We start from the raw sequence: 20292 nt of genomic DNA on the forward strand, positions 1-20292 counted from the left end.
ATTACAGTTGCCTTTTGTCAGATAAATGGACAGCTGGAATTTGGCCTCTGCAGACAGACTGGGCTTTCCCATCATTCTTCACAGGAGAAAGTGACCTCTATGAACTCTGGCCACACCTACTCTGCAGTGGACTGTGAACTACTCGCAGGTTCTTATTCCTTTAGGACCACCCAGGAAAGCCCCATTTGTGGCAGCTTTTATGACCACAAATCTGTTTTGTGGGGGGCTCCAGGCCAAATAAAGCCACACCTGCTATGACCTTTGGTGTGTGTGTTGGTGATTTTCTGTCAACTTGATTCAAGCGAGAGTCATATTGGGAGGGGAAACCTCAACTGTGGGGCAAGCCGCTGGTGCATTTTCCTGATGGACAATGGACGGTGGATGTGGGAGTGTCCAGCTCACTGGGTGACAGAAGAAAGCAGGTCCACAAGCCAGGAGGAGCAGTCAGTAAACAGAACTCCTCCCTGGCTCCGGCTTCAGTTTTTGCTTCCAGGTTTCTGCCTGTACCTGCCCTGTTTGAGTTCCTGCCCCGACTTCCCTCAGTGCTGGCCTATGATATGGAACTGTAAGCCCGAAATAAACCCTTTCCTCTCCAGTTGCTGCTCATTACAGTGTTTTATCAAAGCAATAGGAGTTCTAACTAAGGCAATGTCTATTTGGAAGGCAAAGATTATTATACCAATTCTGTGTGTGTGCATACATATGGAGATCAGATGTTGGTGTTGGGTGTCTTCCTCTATTACTTCTCTACTTTGAGACAAGGTCTCTCACTTTACCTGAAACTATCCTGGCTGGCTACTGAGCACCCTGGTTTTTCCCAATTTCCTTCGAAGCACTAAAATTACTGACATGTGACACCAAACACTGGCTTCTTTTACCTGGGTGTTTGGGTCAAGCTCAGGTCCCCCTGCTTGTGTGGTAAGCACTTTAGGCCTGAGTCATGTCTCCTGCCTTGAGTATATCAGTCCTTACAGAGATTATGAGGATCAAAGAAAGGGTCAGTCAGCTAGTGTAAGGTATGGTAGCATGGTGCTCAGGCAATGACCACACACCCTCAGGTTCTCTCATGTTGAACCAACCCTGCATCTCTGGGATGAAGCCTACTCTGTCATGGTGGATGATTTTTTTCTAATGTGTTCTTGGATTCAGTTTGACAGGATTTTATTAAGTATTTTTGCATCAATGTTCACGAGGGAAATTGGTTTGTAATTCTCTTTTTTTGTTGCATTTTTGTGTGATTTGGGTATTAGGATAACTGTAGCCTTATAAAAAAGAGTTTGCTTATGCTCCTCCTGTTTCTATTGTGTGGAACAATTTGAGGAGTATTGGTATTAGCTCTTCTTTGAAATTCTGGTGGAATTCTGTACTGAAACCTTCTGGCATGGGCTTTTTTGGGGGGGGGTTGGGAGACTTTTAATGATTGCTTCTATTTCCTTAGGGGTAATAGGTCTATTTAAATTGTTATCTTGTCTTCATTTAATTTTTGTATGTGGTACCTATCCAGAGAATTGTTCATTTGTTTTTGAGTTTCTAATTTTGTGGAGTATGTTTTTAAAGCATGACCTGATGAGTCTTGAGATTTCCTCAGTGTCTGTTGTTATGCCCCCCTTTTTGTTTCTGATTTTGTTAATTTGGATAATTTCTCTCTGCCTTTTGGTTGGTTAGATAGGGTTTGTCAATCTTGTGAATTTGCTTCTTTTTGCTCTAGAGCTTTCAGGTATGCTGTTAAGTCACTAGTGTGAGATTCTCCAAATTCTTCATGTGGGGCTTTTAGTGCCATGAACTTTCCTCTTAGCACTGCTTTCATTGTGTCTCATAAGTTTGTGTGTGTTGTGCATTCATGTTCATTTGTGGAGTCATCGATCCGCAGTCAGCAAGGCCAAGGTTTTCTTTATTCAGATATACAGCCAAGCGCAAGCCAAAGGCATCCTGGCCAGAGAGAGGAGAAGGGAGCAGGGAGAAGAGAGTCTCCACGTGTGCTGGGTCCCTTAAGAACCATTCTCTTGTCACCTTAGACTTCCCCTCACCACGCCCTCATGGGCGTGTCCCGGCACACCTGTCCCGGCTACTAGGAGGTGGGGCTACAGTGTCTCCCTACATTCATTGAATTCTAGGAAGTTTTTAATTCGTTTCTTATTTCTTTCTTGACCCAGGAGTGATGCAATTAAGCATTGTTCAGTTTCCATGAGTTTGTAGACTTTGTGTGGTTTGTGTTGTTGTTGAATTTTAATCCATGGTGATCTGATAAAATAAAGGGGTTTATTGCAATTTTTTTTGTATCTGTTGAGATTTGCCTTGTGGTCAGTTTTAGAGAAGGTTCCCTGAGGTGCTGAGAAGAAGGTGTATACTTTTGTGTTTGGTGAAATGTTTTGTAGATGTCTGTAAATGTTCTGTTTAGTTCAATCAAGTCATAACATCTGTTAGTTCCCTTATTTCTCTGTTAATTTTCTTTCTGGCAGACTTTTCCATTGGTGAGAGTGGGGTGTTCAAGTCTCCCACTATTTGGTAGTGGGGTTTGATGCGTGATTTAGGCTTTAGTAATGTCTCTTTTACAAATGTGGGTGCTTTTGTATTTGGGTCATAAATGTTCAGAATTGAGACTTCATCTTGATGGATTTTTCCTGTGATGAATATGAAATGACCTTCTTTATCTCCTTTGATTAATTTTAGTTTGAAGTCTATTTTTTAGCTATTAGGGTATGTTTCTTAAGTCCATTTGATTGGAAAATCTTTTCCCAACCCTTTACTCTGAGGTAATATCTGTCTTTGAATTTGAGGTGTGTTTATTGTATGCAGCAGAAGGATGGATCCTTTTATTTCTTATCCCTTTTGTTAGCCTGTGTCTTTTATATAGGCAAATTGAGTCCACTGATATTAAGAGATAGTAATGACTAGTGATGGTTAGTTCCTGTGGGTTTTGGCATTGTTGTTGTTGGTTGTGTGTGTGTGTTTTTCTTCTTTGGGGTTTGCTGGTGTGGGATTACTTATTGCCTGTGTTTTCATGGGTGCAGCTAACCTTCTTGGGCTTGAGTTTTCCTTCTAGTACTTTCTGTAGGTCTGGATTTGTGGGTAGGTATTTTTTTTAAGTCTGGCTTTGTCATGGAATATCTTTTCTTCATCTATGGTGATTGAAAGTTTTGCTGGGCATAGTAGTCTGGGCTGGCATCTGTAGTCTCAGTGTCTGCAAAAATCTGTCCAGGACCTTCTGGCTTTCCTGGTCTCTATTGGGAAGTTGAGTACAATTCTGATAGGTCTGTGTTTATATGTTATTTGGCCATTTCCTTGATTTCTTTAAGAGAACTTCTTATTTCCTCTTTAAGGGCCTCTCTCATCTTCATAAAGATATTTTTAAGGTTGTTTTCTTCTGCTTCTTTTGCACTGGAATGTTCAGGTCATGTAGAACCATTAGGTTCTGATGTTGCCCTTATTGCCTTTTTATGTTGTTGAAAGTGTCTGTACACTGCTGTCCACCCATCTCTTCTCCAGATTGGTTCAGGTGGTACTTGTGTCCCTATGGCCTGCTGCTCTGGGGAGGGGGGGTTGGTAAGGTGGAAGGTGCTGGGTTCAGTGAATTTGGCTGGCAGAGTGGGTCCTATAGGTTACAGTGTTCAGTGGGTGGTGTAACAGCCCTAGTCTCAACAGTTGTTCTGCTCTCAGTTTTCAGATGTAGAAGTGCAATCTGATCTGTGAAGTTTAGTTACTCAAGGGTTTTGCTGTCTGCAGAACTGTTTATCTCTATGGTGTTGCTGGATTTTACCATGACAGCTGTTACAGCTTGGATCTTAAGTGTTCCCCTCAAAGTCCATGTGATGAAGGTTGGTCCCCAGTTAATGGCTCTGGAGGTCATGCAAACTCCAGAGTATGGGACCTGGTTGGAGGAGGGAGGTCATTGGGGTGTCACTGGGAGCTTGCATTGAAGAGTGTATTTTTGTGCCCATCCCCAATCTGTTTCCTGGCTTCTGTGAAGAGACCAGCTTTGCTCCCCCCACACCCACTCTGCAGGTTGCTATGCCTCAGCACAAGTCTATAGTGATGGGGTCAGTTGATCACTGACCCCTTGGGAACTGTGAACCACACGAGTCTTTCCTACTTGATGTGGACTGCCTTAGGTGTTTTGTCACAGCACCAGGAAATTTGGGTAACATAAGCACAAAAAGTGTATTAAAAATACCGTCTGTGAATAGCAGTAATTCAGAGGTGGGCTGGCTCTGCAAAGCTGTTCTAACGTCCAGCACTGCATTTTTATTACTTACCAGTTTTTGGGATGTTTGAGAGGGCAGTTTTGGTCTGAGACTAATATTGTTCAGGCACCTTCAGATGGCATTTCAGGAAACTTAGTGTGACCTCAGCATTCTGAACACTCCTTTTCATCACAAGTGGCTTGTCTGAACTTTACTGATTCTACAAGAGTAGAGGTGTTTGGGCAATTCATATTCTTGAAAGCAGAGCCACCTCCCTGTTATCATCACAGAATTACTAATAAGGCAGATCTGGGTATGATGGTAACTATGTTCACTGTAGTTCTGTTTATGACAATAAAATAAATCTGCACTTATGTGTTAAAGGTACAAATCTCTCAGTGGTTCCTGCAAACCCCCCCCCCCCACACACACACCCGCAAGACTTGTTAGTGTCAACCTTTGGAGCAACATCATGCTTGCAAATGTCTCTCAAGTACATCTTGAGTGATCTTGAAAATGATGGTCAGGAGGATACCTGGGGGTCAAGGACAGGAGAGGGAGGAGTGCATAACTATAAAATGTAAAATAAATTCTCAACACAACAGGAGCCATCTTGAACCATAGGGATCAGCCACAATGGTGTTTCTTGAATGTTCCCACTGTGGGGTGGTCTGAGGAAGTGATCTAGACTCATGCTAAAAATTTTTTGTCTGAATTAAAGCAAATCCTAGGGTTTCATATTTTAAAATTAATGATCATGACATAATGTTCCCCATAATAATTTATCCTTTAGTTTAATATTTATGAAGCTCAAAGTTATTACTATTAAATAAAATTGATGGCACAGGAAGCTTTCTGTGCTAACCCTGCTCTTTGAGACGCCCATGGGCTTCTACCAGGATGTACAGTACTCTAGTTTACAGCTCAAAATTGAGCATAATTTCTGCTTTATTGGACAGTCTTTTCATTTTGTGTCAGACGTAGTGCCCCTGATGACCCATGAGGAAAGGTCAGCCCCTCTGAGAAGTTGGGGTACTAGCTCTGTAGCATGGTGGGAACCAAAGGGAGCCCAAGAGCGGATGAGGAGAAGGAAGGTAAGGGCTCTCAGGAACAGCATGGCAGTGTCAGGGTGCATAGGCAGTAGCCTGGGTCCTGGTGAGGGCAGATGTGGTAATTTGGATGTAATTGGTCCCCATAATCTCATGGTGAGCAGCACTATTAGGAGGTGAGTCTTTGTTGGAGTAGGTATGGCCTTGTTGGAAGATATGTGTCACTGTGAAGGTGGGCATTGTGGTTTCATATATGCTCAAGCTGTGCCCGGTGATTCAGTTCACTTCCTGTTGCCTGGCAATCCAGATGTAGGACTCTCAGTTACATCTCCAGGACCATGTCTGTCTGCACACTGCCATGTCCCACCATGACTAAAATGGACTAAGCTACTCTGAAAATATAAGTCACCCCAATTAAATGGTTTTCCTTTGTAAGAGTTGCTTTTGTCATGGTGTCTTCACAACAAAGAAACCCTAATTAAGACACAAGACCTTCTCATCTCTGTCCCAACAAAAACACAGCCAATCCCCCTATAATCAGGAATGGTTACAGGATGAAAGTCTGTCCTTGGAGATGAAATTGCATATCCCAGATAAAATATGAGGACCAATTGATCATTATGGTTAGACCTTAGAAGGCCCGAGGAGAAGTAAGGCACAGTCAAGCTATTACACAAGGCTGTCTTTAAGGAGGCAGGAAATCAGAGCTCAGCCTAGCATTTGGGTCCAGAGCAGAATTTCTCCCTTGGTGCCAGTCACCATACTGGGGCACTTAGGGGACCTTGGTAGAGGTGACCAGGTGGCTACTGACACTTAGTGGAATGATAGAGTCCATCTGTCTCTTGTTTAAATTTCAAAGGTTCCTACCTGTTTGTTTGAAAGAAAATAGCTCCCAAAGGGAGTGGCACTATTAGGAAGTGTGGCCTTGTTTGGATGAAGTGTGTTACTATAGAGTTGGTCTCATATATACTCAAGCCAGGCCCAGTGAGACACACCACTTCCTGCTGCCTGCACATGTCTGCCTGTGTGCCATCATGTCCTACTGTGATAATGGACTAAACCTCTGAAACTGTGAGCCAGCCCATTAAATGTTTTCCTTTATGAGAGTTGCCATGGTCATGGTGTCTCTGCACAGCAAGAAAACCCTAAGACAGCGGGTCTTCTGATGTACCTCCTTGACACCCCCTCCTTGTCCCATCTACACTGAGTCACTCTCCCCTCCTAGTTGACATCATCAGCTTTGTAGATTGGACCACAGCACTGTGAACCTATGTTGGAGTGCACAACAGCTGAGACCATCCTGCTTTGGCTCCCATCTCCTGGGCACAGAATTTGGGACCTATTGGAGGAGGGGACAGAGAGGACTTGAACTCCACAGATTAAGACAGGTAGACATCAGACATCATTCACTATTAAGCAAAGAAAAAGAATATTTTTATGGAAATCTTTTTTTTTTAAATACAAGTCAGTGGTTGCAAACAATTTGTGAGCCCTGTTTTTTTGGTGTTGCTGCCATCCTGTGGGGTAGGAGCACTGTGGCCTGACTCTACACAATCATTTAGCAGCTGGGTTGACATGCAGTGCGGGGGTTTTCAGTGGGCTTGCCTTTAGTATTGAGTGTTAGGAACTGAAGTGAATCCTTCGGACTCATTTCTGTTTCTCCTGAAGACCAGTGTTTATTCCGGTGGCTGTATCTCTTGTTTTCCAATGGAAGTACAATATGTTCATGATAATTGGATTTGTCTGTTTGGAAGTGTTTTCGGCTATCATAATGAATGCAAAAGCAACAACTATTATTTACAAGAACGTCAAGAAAAACATACTCTTCATGAGTGAATGTAAAGTTAATGTTGTTTGGAAACAGCAGAATTTTAAAAGGAAAGACACAAATGTCTGTCAGCTCTTTGCCATCTGCGTAATTTTGGAAAACATAAAGCACTCTAACACGCTGCTGGGAGCATGGAGTTCTTATTAGGGTTTTGAGCAAATCTCTGCTGTTTAAAAGAGACAACGGTCTGTTTACTTTGACTTTTTGTAGAAACAAAGGCCTGGAGGACCAATCAGGCAGGAGGCCAGCCCTATTCCAGATGTGGTGTGAGGACTCCAGGCAGGCAGCTGTGTGACTCACCCTGGAGGAGACAGAAGCCTGCAGAAATGAACTGAGCCTACAGGTTGCTACCTAAGCTACATCCAAGACATGGCCCATGGTTTCTGTTGGAGGGGAGTGTAGATAGTTCCAGATGGCTCTGCTACCCAAGCTGCATGGGGAGTCATGTGCAGCAAAGCAGCCATGACCAGTAGAGACACACTGAAACTTAAAAGCAGAAACTTAAAAACTAAAAATCTTTTTAAGAAGCCCATGATTTCCAATGCCTCCATTACCTTCGCTGTTACCCAAGCCAGAGCTCATTTAGATGTCTATTATTCCTTGTGACTGGTGACAATCTAATTCAGGTTTCACATATGTTTAGGGCATTGAAAGCTTTATTGTATGTTTTTGACAAGGTCTGGAAGGTTGATTGCAAAAATATAGAGTGAGGCTTTATAGATTGGGCTACCCAAAATTGTCTGCAGATTTAAAAAACAATTGTTCTGCATTTTTGCCTCGTTTTGCCTGGTAAAGGCTTCCATAAAAACATATCCATACAACTCTGTATGTACTTTTAGCATGTTGCTCCTGGCCCGCTGCCTTCCTATTCCCGTTAGTTAGCTCCTCCGTTCCTCTAGATGCATCTGTTTTTATGTCCATGTTATTAAGTAAACATGTGACTTTGTGCATCCATCTAAAACTTAGAAACCACAAAAGTAACAAATCACTTGGTATTTGTCTTTCTGGGGGCAGATTTAATTAATTTCATACGATTGCCTCCATTTTCCTCCAAATGACACAACTTTGTTCTTCTGACTAGTTGAGGAATATCGGTTGTGGAGAGATGGTTTGGTGGCTGAGGTCGTGAACTGCTCCTGTAGAGGATGGCACTTGTGTCTGGAAGCCCACAAGGGCCTGTAACTCCAGCTCCAGAGGATCCACAGCCCTCCTCTGGTGTCTGCAGGTACTGTATTTGTGTGCACATACACATATGTAGATACACACACATAATAAGAAAGTAAACCTCTAAGACCACTCGAATTTACATGTACGAATATGTATTATATATTACAGTTTCTTTATTCATTTCTGAATCAACAGACACAGATTGGTTCCTAAGTTATTTATTTATTTATTTTGTGAATAAGGCTGCAATAAACATTAATGTGAAATTGTCTTTTTTTTTTTTTCACACAATGAGCTGCCATCCTTTGGATATGTACGGCAGATCTAATCTTAGATCTCAATACCAAGAGAAACTATAGAACATAACATACCCAAACTTATCGAGACAGAATAGCACACTGCTGAGTGATGAATGGATCAAGTTGATTAAGAAGGAAAAACTTAAGTTCCTACAACTGAATGAAAATGAGAACACGGAATAACCTGTGTGGGGGATGAGAGGCCGTAAGATGTTGTCTGGGGTTCTCAGCGACCCGAGTCTCTGCCTCAGGATCTTCAGCTCCAAGGTCTTGCTGACCACAGTGCATCTATGTGGTCCACGTTTGCAGGGTTTACTGTTCTGTTCCAGCAGCCTCTGTGTGCTGTCTTCACACTCAGATGCTTCACTCGGAACCAACCACAGGGTCGTTTTCTAACCTAAACTGAAAACGGGCTTTGAAAGGGACTCACAGCACGTTGTCTGCTTCCAGTTTTATTTTCATGGACAATGCCAGGTGCCAACCATGAAGCACCTTTGGCAGTTTGATTTCCCAGTATGCACTTGGATAAAGCAATTTCCTGGTTTACCTGGCTCCTTTGCCTTGACCATGTCAATGGCTGAATGGGATTAACATTGTATCCACCTGTGGCCTTTAGGGCAGTGGACTGGCGCAGAATAGGAAAGTGTCTCTGGGATGGGATTTTACATGCCCTCCTTTAAACTGCTTTTCTAGTCAATCCTCCCATTTTTTTACCCTTATGGAACAATATAAAAAGTCCCCACTTAAATGCTCTCAGGTTCAGTAGTTCTAGATACTTTATTGTGGGATGCAATCTCATTTGGGAAACCTACAAGCTTACTTATCCGCCAGGAGGCAGCGTGGAGGCCATTGCATTCTCCAAGCTGATCATATCTATTTTTTATTTTTAAGATACTTATTCTTACTATGGAGTGGCCCAGTCCTAAAAGGGACATCAGTATCACACCCACTCCTCCCAAGGCTCGGGAGTCACCCTGGAAAAGGGGGTGGAAAGGTTGTAAGTGACAGAGGTAGAGGTGACAGCTACAAAGTAGTGCTTTTCCAAAATGAAAGGCAGCTATGACTACATGCACAAGACCTGTGTGAAATGAAGCCAGCCCAGCAAGGGTGGGGGAGGGGCTCGTGAAGTCTCATCGCTGGCTGTGGAGGAGCTATGGGCCACTGATGACTGCTTGGGGAGGGAGAGTTTGTTTTCTTTGATGGGCTGCCTATGATCCAGTGGGTGCCCCTATGCCCGTGTGTATACTGGTGGCACTAAGTGGACTCCATTTTTAAAAGAGCACTTGAAATTAGGAGGGAAAGGTGGTGTGGCAATGTGGAAGGAGTTGGAAGGGTGTGGAGGGCTGGATTTGATTGAAATACCTTATATTCATGAATTCTCAAACTACATAACTCTATGTAAAAATACTTCCTCAGCCGGGTGTTGGTGGCACACGCCTTTAATCCCAGCACTTGGGAGGCAGAGGCAGGCAGATCTCTCTGAGTTCGAGGCCAGCCTGGTCTCCAGAGCGAGTGCCAGGATAGGCTCCAAAGCTACACAGAGAAACCCTGTCTCAAAAAACAAAAATTCCTCATTGACAACTTTTTATACATGTGTATGATGTAGTTAGATTTGATCATTTATACCCCTGTTACCCTCATATATCGTCCTTGCACTCCCGTTGAACCCTTTCCTTTAGATTCTTAGATTCTTTAGATTCTTTAGGTGCTGATAGATTCCCTTGTTCAAAGTCCCTCCTATCAGTGCTACTTATCAAAATAGCCATTCAAAAGTCTCTTGTTTCCTAGACTAGAACTGGCTGTGAAGAAGGTATCTGCCCATTGTGGTGGATGTAATAGACCAAAAAGGGAGGGTTGTGGCTTCTGTCCACGCCCAGTGTCCTTCTCTGCAGCAGTGTGGAACTTGTGTGCCCCACACTCCTGTGTACACAGGCGTTGCAGAGGAAACCACAGGTCCTTTTATAATTTACGAAAAGCAGCATTCGAGAGAAAGATACTATGTGACAGGGTTCAAGCAGAGGGTTTTTTTTTTTTTATTAGGGAAAGGGGTCCTTAAAAGGGGGAAAGGGGAGGGGACAGAACAGCCTCTGGGGACAGGAGCAGCAAAAGAGAGGGAAGAGGTGGACAGAGAGAGGGAGAGAAAGAAATAGAGATGGGAGGTGGGCAGGGCCCTTTTAAACGGGAGCATAGTGAATGTGCACACGAGGTGCTCTTAGTATATCCTGTCCGAACCCTAAGGACAGGCCAGTACCCATGCCTGACCACTAACAGTACAACCTGTCACGGTCTCTGTGCTCTGGTGTGACGATGCTTTTCTTTGATGGCTTCCTGTAACTCTTTGTCTTGTGATTTCTTGAGGATGGAATTTCTGTCCCGCCTGGTCCTTCTCAAATGAGGAAGAGGAGAGGCCCTGTTTACTCTTTGAGAGAGCTGAAAGGCCTGCCATACCCACACACAGAAGTTCATATTGTTCTTATACATAGGTCAGAAGGACCATGGTACCAACTAGGCAGAGAGGACCAAGTGTCTTATTGAAAACCGGCTGGAACTAAAGAGCAGGGACAAATCTTTGTCCTACAAAGCACAGTAGGCTCCAAGGCAAACACTAATCTGGTGATGAAACCAGCCAATCAGGAGCCAAGCCTGAGCAAGGATGGAGCTGCAGATGAGGACCAGGGTCTTCAGGCACGAGGCAAAGCTGGGAAATGAAGGTGAGGGTAAGAGCCCAGTATATCAGTGCCTTCCATGTTGCAGTCCTGACGGTGGTCTTGGGAGGAGTTTGATCCCACTTCAGACTTTGAATGGATACAAACATCTACATTTGCATCATCACAGCACACCCAGGATTGCTGTCTTCTTTTCAGAATTAGGTGAGGGTTTTCTGACAAGGTGCTTACACCAGCTACTACCCACTTTGCAGTAAGAGCTTAATATAATTCCGGAATCAGGGCAGGAAGTTGTGTTGAAATTTGTCTTTGCATTTTGTTAGGGCCACACTAAAACACAGAGCCCCGGGGAGTTATAAAAAATATTTTAAAAGTTAAGTTAGTGTGAAAATGTCAATTAAGTCAAGAGACAGCTTGTTCCTCTTCGATATTCAGTGACACAATTTCACAGTCAGTTCAGAGATGAACAAATCTGGTACACGGCTGTTACATTTCTTCATCTGGAGATGTGAGGCAGGTTTTAAAGTTAACTTTACAAGTCTTTATCTGCATTTACCTGCTCTTCACTCCTGCCCTGAATGTCTGACAGTGTAATAGTTCTGGGCTGGGGGCCTGCTATGACTTTATTCTAGCTCTTCTTCTGTTAGCTCACTAGCCTCTGGGTGATGTATTTGCCAATGGTTTTGGAAGGGACTGGAAAGCATAGTTGCTGTCACAGCCATAGGAAGCCTGATTTCTGGGTGAGTTGACATGGGTCTTTGCTCAGCTAGATCTGTTTGTGCTGAAATTACCAAGTCACAGAAAATCACTTGGCAGCCACCAGGAAAGTCAGAAATGGACCAGACACACATACAGAAGCAACTGTCTTATTCATTGCCGCTGAGACCTAACCAGGAGAGAGCAAGGCAGCAGCAGCAGCCCTTATCTCCAAGGAAGAGCAGGGCAGGGCAGGGCAGTTCAACAAATGGGGGGAGAGCTTGAAACAACAAGGACCACCAGCCTCATTGGACACTCTTTATTTATTCCTGACAAATGTGATTTATGAAGCCCAGCTCCTTTGTCCCATTAGAGAATGGAGCTATTGACTTCGTGTCCCGACACCATAATTTTGTTTAAAACCATTCTGTCGATTCATATGCACTTTCTGGCCACAATTTGTGCACCTCTTTGTCAGTTCCATAAATCATTATAGATAAGCAAATCCTCCTTTAACCTCTTTGGAAAGATAACATGACCAATACTTTCTGAGCATACTCCTGTGAGGATTGCTGTGGGGAGATAAATGCAGCCCAACTTGATGGCACGCTACCACAAAATGGCGTGATTTATGGAGGGGGTGAGGTCTGTTCATTGGTGTGCACCAAAGACTTTTCAAAAGACTGTTTTGTTTTTGTTGTTTTCGAAGACCCATGCCAAGCTGTAAGAAGACCTACCAAGGATTTTAGACAAATGCACGGTGGTGAGAATGTCTACAGTTGCTTCTGTATATCATAGCAGGGCAAAATGAGGAAATTTTAGTCAATCTCTTGAATATGACTAGTTGTCCTTTTTGAGGGATGGAAACTTTGTTTTTTTATATACATATGTGTATATACATATACACACATGTATACTTACATACATTGAAGATATTTATCCAGTGTGTGTATGTGTGCGTGTGTGTGACTGTTCACAAGTGTGTGAGTGCATGTGGAGGTCCCCGTTGGGTGTTATTCCTCAGGATGTCATTTTTTTACATGGGTTCCAGGGCTTCAACTCAGTCCTCATGCTTGAACACTTTACCTTCTTCTCCTGGGGCCCTTGCTTGCTTGTTTCGTTTTCTGTGTATTTTCATTGACTCCATCCAAAAAGTCTCAGCTAAGAAGTCTTTTCACATCTCCCAAAGACACACATTTGGAGTCTGCATTTAGAATGAAGTGAATTTAATTGAGATACAGAAGAGGAATGAGTGTGTGTGGCTCATGGGAAGAGCCCTCTCCAACATCATAACTACAGTATTATATATCCAATGAAAAGAGTTTTGCAGTAGAATTGCGTGTCCCAGATAGGCTTGCGTCAATGGTTGAGAGCCATGATGTGGAATCAAGCTTGGTTTGCAGATTTGGAATGATTTTCTCCCTCCTCAGCTTTAGCACATGGGTATCCCTGTTTCTGCAGGGTCTCGTTTGTTACTTTGCTTTAGTTCAAATTCTGTCTTCTGTCCCCAGTCCCATCCTGTTGCCAGTGGCATCTGCTCTTTTGTCACTTCCTGTTGCCAGTGGCACCTGCTATTTTGTCACTTCCTGTTGCCAGTGGCACCTACTCCTTTAAGTCTTCCCATTGACCCAGTCAGGGCTTATGATAATAAAGCCTTTAGCCCAGGGAACATGACTGTCACTAAATCATTTGATCTAGGCTGTGCTCATGAGCTGAGAGCTGAGTGAGGTTCTCAGTGCCGTGTGAAAATTTCATGCAATCTACAGGATGTGCCCTCTGACCTCCACGTGCACCACAGCACACACTTGTCACTTGCCTCATAGTGACAAGCCCCCACTGCTCTCCATGACCTCATCCAGCCCTGGGCCTTCTACTACAACTGAGGCTACACTTTCACCAGTGACCTCTTCTGGTCTCTCATGGGGCCAAAGCCGCCACTGCTCTCCATGACCAACCTTCATACCTTCAAAACCAGTGCTACCTGGGGGACTCTACACATTACCAAGTTCAGCTGCCAGCATGAGCCCTCTCTGGACTCCAGCTTTGTGTGCTGACCTGAGTAAAACACTTCCCAGAAGATTTTGCCTTGATGATGGTTGTCACTTTCATTCTTCCTTTCTCTTCCTTTTTTAAAAAAAATCGAGCCAGGGTCTCTCTGTGTAGCCCTGGTCACCGTGAAAGTCTTTATGCAGATTAGGCTAGTCTCAGACTCGCAGAGATCCATCTGCGTCTGCCTTCTCAGTGCTGGGATTAAAGGTGTGTGCCACCTCTGCTGGTCACGTTTTTATTTTTTGACTTTAAAAGTAATTTAGTCACAAAGAAGAGAACAAAGCCCTGAAGAGATGCAGTAATTCACAGATATCAATTAAGGAAGCTTAAAAGGGAGGCTGTGGTGAGATTCTGATATATTGCATTGTGAGCGTATTTGGTTTAGGATTATAAAGTATCAAGAGAAAAATCACTGAAGCAGCTATCAGAAGTGGGGATTTCCAGAGCTCCGCTAACTCAGCAGTTGGACAGGCATTAAGCTCGCCAACCCTAATAACTGTGGCACATGCCACGGTGGAAACTTCAAAGACTCTGTAAATGCCTCCAGTGCTACAAGACTCCAGGACTACATTTCTATGCTAAGAACAAGATCAGTCTGTGTCCTTGTTAGCCCCAGGTTCCAATGTTTTTTATCCAAATGAATAGTGAAACAATAATTAAAGGTGCGATGCTGTGTGCTCCGCATCTATGCAGCTGTCCATCTTCCTTTCTTCGTTACAAATGTTAGCAAAGGTTACAAACGATTTCTAATCCTTCCTTCGTGTTTCTAATCCTCCACTCTTCCTTTCCTCACCCTTTCAATTAATTAATTCCCAGCCTAATCACAGTTCCCTCTCCCTCCTTAAAGTCCCTCCCCAACCTTCAATCCCCTATCCATTCCTTTTTTCTCTTCAGAAAAGGGCAGCCTCCCTTGTGTATCAAGCCAGCCGTGATATATCAAGTTGCAGTGAGACTAGGCATCTCCTCTCCTATTAAGGTTGAGCAAGGCAACCCAGTAGGAGGAAAGGGTCCCCAAAGCAGGTAACAGAGTCAGAGGCAGTCCCTGCTTATACTGTTAGGAATCACACAAGAAGGCCAAGCTATACAACTGTAACATATGAGCAGAGGTCCTAGGGCAGTCCCAAGCAAGTTCTCTGGTTGTTGGTTCAGTATCCGTGAGCCCCTATTATCCCAGGTTGGTTGATTCTGTAGGTTTTCAGTGGTGTCCTTGACATCTCTGGATCCTGTGAGGGGGATGGAGGGAGAGAGTACTAGGAATGATAACTGGAAACAGGGGCACCTCTGGGATGATCTAGAAACCTAATGCAATGGAAACTCCTGGCAATCTTTGAGGGTGACCCTAGCTAAGACTCCTGCCACTGGGGGATACATAGCCCAAACTCATACAGGACGCAGAACCCATACAGATGTGTATACAGAACAGCAGGTGACTAATCGTGGGGGCAGGGAGAGGTTGAGGACATTTTTGGCTAGATCTGTAATCTAATGATGCTGTGACTGTAAGGGTTGCTGAGCTTCATGATGAAGGTCTCCCATGAGTATCAGTGGCTAGAGTGGCAAATGGTCTTTCACCCGAGGGATGACAATTTCATACCCTGGCCTCTTATTTCAGTTGGTTTTGGAAGCATTGTTGAAGTCTTCTGGATTCCATGCTCACAAAGAAAGCTGCATCATGGTGTCTAAGCCACAGAACTTAGTTCCTGGCACATACAAAACATTCATCGGAATGAGCTATGAATGACTGTCTAGACAAATGAGACCTATGGGCTCTGAGGGCAGCATTGCTCAGTTGGAGCTTTTCTAAAGCGCTTAACCTACAACTGAGCAGAATGATGTGACTAGAAGAATTGCAGGCTCAACCGTGGCTTCCTGACTAGAGCTGAAGGAAGCAGGTGAAGCTTCAACTGACCCAGAAGCTAAAGGCAGATCCATTTGCCAGGAGGATTTGTGTTTCTCAAAATTTTCCATTACAAACAATGATTTGCAAGAGAAAACCACTAATTGGAGTGGACTTTAAGCTTAAATTGGATCTCTTCATGGAAAAACCGATTATGACTTATGTTTTTATTAGATACATGCCTGCAAATATGCAGAACTCACTGAACTCAGAAACATTTTTTGCCTCATTTAAATGTAAATTATTTGGGAGTAAAGACCAAGAGAATACATTTTAAACCTAAAACTCATTAAGCATCTTAGGACAAGGGTCAACACATGAACAACCTGTCTCCCCATTACACCCAAGAACAAATGCCTTGCACTGGCATACGTGCTGAAGAACAGCCCAGCCAAGACAGTAAAGAAAGGAGGGAATTTTTATGTCCTGCAGGATAATTCTTGAGACAGTGCTTTCCCAGAACAGAGAAAGGGTATGAATTTTATTCTGAAGTTTATAAGTAGTCATCTAAAAGACATATGGATCAGGATGTGGTGTTTTGAGTAAGACCCGTCGTCCCCCCACCCCATAGGCTCATATATTTAGACTCTTAGTCATCCAGGAGTGACACTACTTTAGGATTAGGAAATGTGGCCTTGTTGGGGGAAGTTCGTCACTGGTGGGCCTTGTGCTTTCAAAAGCCCAACCTAGGCCCAGTGTCTTCCTCCCTGCTGCCCAGGGATCTGGATGTAGAATTCTTAGCTATTTCTCCAGCACCATGTCTGCCTATATGCCACCATGCTGGCAGCCACAGTGACAATGGACTAAAACTCTGAAACTGTTAAGCCAGCCCCAGTTAAATGCTTTCTTTTGTAAGAGTTGCTGTGGTCATGGTGTCTCCTGCCAGGAATAGGAGAGCGACTAAGACAGGGAGAGTGGCACACACAACTTACATATACACTACCAGGCACATTTCTTGAGTTATGGTTCAGGGCAAGATGGGTACCTACAAGTTCTCTGGGTCCATACATTGAATCATCAGGATGAGGATAGGAAGAGTCCTGTGTGCAGCTGCACTGTATCAGACACGTGTTTATAGAAGATGCTAGGGCATACTTCAGTTGCATCCCAGACAGTCTATACAAGATTCCTGGGTACACTCAGAGTTAAGCACAAGGAATGCTCTCAGACAACTCATCTCCTACCAAGACTGCTTAGCTGCAACCAAAGGAAAGGCTACACTGAAAGTGATTTAATATGGGAATTTGTCCCCTCCCCCAGGTTTCTCACCTCTTATAACCGATAGTGTTATCATCTGGGGGGTCTTGATCAGGTTAATTTTCTCTGCCAGCTAAAGAGTTAAATGGCAGGAAAAGTCTCAGACACAGTGGGCAGTAGTTTGTAGAGCACATGTGTAGCAGGCACAAGTATCTGTGTTTGATGCCAAGCATCCCTTCAAAGTTAAAAATTACACAAAATATACTGCATGTCACAAATTATAGAAGAATAGTTATTTTTAATCATAAAACATTTCAAAACATCCCAGAACTATGGTGAAAATGACAGAGACTATATATAACACATTCCAGGAAGTAGAGGTGACAAAAGAACATAGGCACTGTGGTTGGGACATGTTCCATGCTCCTGCCATCTTGAATCTGACAGTTGACCTCTTCCTCAGCTGGCAGCCGGCCTGGCTGGCTCAGTGGATCTAAAGGGAAGCAGAGAACCTCCACTCTAGCCTCATCTCACTTGTTTTGCTTCCCTCCTTCCTTCGGTGGGTCTTTTTATAAAAAGAGATTTATTTGAGTGTGTGTATGTGTCTGTCTGTCTGTGTGCACAAAAGTGCAGGTGTTCATGGAAGCCAGAAGAGGGCACTTGAGTTACAGGGGTGAGCTGCCTGATGTAGGTGCTGGGAAGCAATCTCGAGTCCCTTGGTAATGCAGTGTGTATTCTTTCTTTCTTTTTTTTTTTTATAAGGTAGAGGAGGGGCTGACTTGCTCTCTCTTGGGTTGCAGAGCTTTGGAAGGGCAGAGACTGTGTCTTTTGGAGCAGGGACACCACAGCAATTATTTAGTCTTATCTGTGTAAGTGCTCCCTAATAAATACCTATATTTATCTTGGGTCTGGTAGACTCATTTAAAGATTTTATTTATTTATTATGTATACAACATTCTGCTTCCATGTGTATCTGCACACCAGAAGAGGGCACCAGATCTCATAACGGATGGTTGTGAGCCACCATGTGGTTGCTGGGAATTGAACTCAGGACCCCTGGAAGAGTAGTCGGTGCTCTTAACCTCTGAGCCATCTCTCCAGCCCTGGTGGTCTCATTTAAACCCCACCTTCATATGTGTGCATGAGTGAACATATTGGCAGTGTGTATTTTTGTTGTTGTTGTTGTTTTGTTTTTCGAGACAGGGTTTCTCTGTGTAGCTTTGGAGCCTATCCTGGCACTTGCTCTGGAGACCAGGCTGGCCTCGAACTCAGAGAGATCTGCCTGCCTCTGCCTCCTGAGTGCTGGGATTAAAGGCGAGCGCCACCAAAGTCCGGCTAGCAGTGTGTATTCTTAACCACTCCTCCCTGTGGCTCATCACTTTTCACCGAGGCTGGGGACCCAGACGCCATGTCGCCAGAGAAAAGTTTGGCTTTTCCTCCCTATCATCTTCTGTTTTGGAGTTTTCTTCACCAGGGTTTGAATTGTTTCTTGAAGTCACTTTGGATTCCTCTTTCCGGGTCTTTCATGACTCTTTTCTTCTGGCCCTTCCATCCTGCCTTCCCTGTAAGGGAATCCTTGTAGTGTGTCTTGTTCACAAGAAGAGATGGGGTGGTCGGTGGTGTACGGGGGGGGGGTTGGCATCACTGGGGGTGATGAAGAGTGGCTGGCTGAGACAGCATGGAGGAGGGGTCATTGAAGGTAGGTGGGCAATATGTAAACCACACATTGCTTAGGTTGTCCATGTGGAAGAAGGAACAAGAATAATGGCAAGAATTGAAAGGAAGAGGAACCTGAGAAAAACTACGGAGAATACAAAAGGGCTGCAGGAAGCAGGGGCAGCAGGAGCAGCCGGGCATCAGGGGCAGCGGGGGGGGGGGGGGGGGGGGACACAGCGGGGGGCAGCGGGGGCAGCGGGGGGCAGGGGGGCGGGGGGGGGCGGGGGCAGCGGGAGCAGCGGGGCAGGGGCAGCGGGGGGCAGCGGGGAGGCAGAGGGGGCAGCGGGGGGCAGCGGGGCAGCGGGGGCAGCGGGGGGGCAGCGGAGCAGCATGGGGCAGCGGGCAGCGGGGGCAGCATGGGCAGCGGGGGGGCAGTGGGGGGGCGGGCAGCGGGGGGCAGCGGGGGCAGCGGGGGCAGCGGGGGCAGCGGGGGCAGCGGGGCCAGCAGGGAGCAGCTGGGGCAACAGGAGCAGCGGGGGGGGGCAGCGGGGGCAAGCTTTGCAGGAGCTTTTAAAATGAAGGGAGATAAGATATCCTGTAATAGGCATCATGGCGGGATGGGAAGATACTGCCCACCTTACTCTCCTGTGTGGAGGAGCTGAGGTATGAGAGAGAAAACTGTTAGTTCCCAAGAGGGTGACAGGAGGGACAGTCTTTGATGTTGGACGCTCAAAGAAACTTGTCTATAACTTTTCATTTAAAAAATTAATTTTTTTTCCAGCACAATCTTCGTTTCCAGTCCCTCCCTCCCTCCCTCCCTTCCTCCTTCCTCCCTCCTGTCCTCCTTTCCTCCCTTCTCTGCCTTGACCTCCTCTCTGAGCCTCATTCACTCCCTTCCTTTTTCTTCAGAAAAGGGCAGGCCTCCCATGCATATTAGCCAGCTATGCTTATCAAGTTACAGCAACACTAGACACCTCCTCTCCTATTGAGTTTGGACAAGGCAACCCAGTAGGAGGAAGTGTCCACAAGTAGATGGCAGAGTCAGAGACAACCCCTGCTCTCACTGTTCAGGACATGTAACATATGTGCAGAGGTCCTAGGTCAGTCCCATGCAAGCTCTCTGGTTGTTGGTTCAGTCTGTGAGCCTCTATGAGTCCAGGTCAGCTGATGCTATGGGTTTTCTTGTGATGCCATTGACACCCCCCCCCCAATCCTTCCTCCTCATCTTCCTCAGGATCCCCCAAGTTCTGCCTAATGTTTGGCTATGGGTCTCTGCATCTGTTTCCATCAGTTGCTAGATGAAGCCTTGAATAGCAGAATATCATTAGGAATCATTTCACTGACTTTTTTTTTTCTTTTTTTGCCAGTTATGTTTGGTTCTATCCTAGGTGGCCGGGACATCTAGCCTCTAGGTCCTGGCTCTTCAGGCAGTGTCAGGGGTAGGCTACCCCTTGTAGCATGGGTCTCAGGCTACTCCCATAATTCCTCTTGCCACCCTTGCCCTGGTATGTCTTGTAGTCAGGGTGAATTATAGGTCAGAGGATGTGTGGCTGGGTTGGTGTCCCAATCTCTCGACTGGAAATCTTACCTGGTCACAGGGATGGCTG

This window comes from Cricetulus griseus, chromosome 4 (genome assembly GCF_003668045.3).
Source record: "Cricetulus griseus strain 17A/GY chromosome 4, alternate assembly CriGri-PICRH-1.0, whole genome shotgun sequence".
NCBI classification, from domain to species: domain Eukaryota; kingdom Metazoa; phylum Chordata; class Mammalia; order Rodentia; family Cricetidae; genus Cricetulus; species Cricetulus griseus.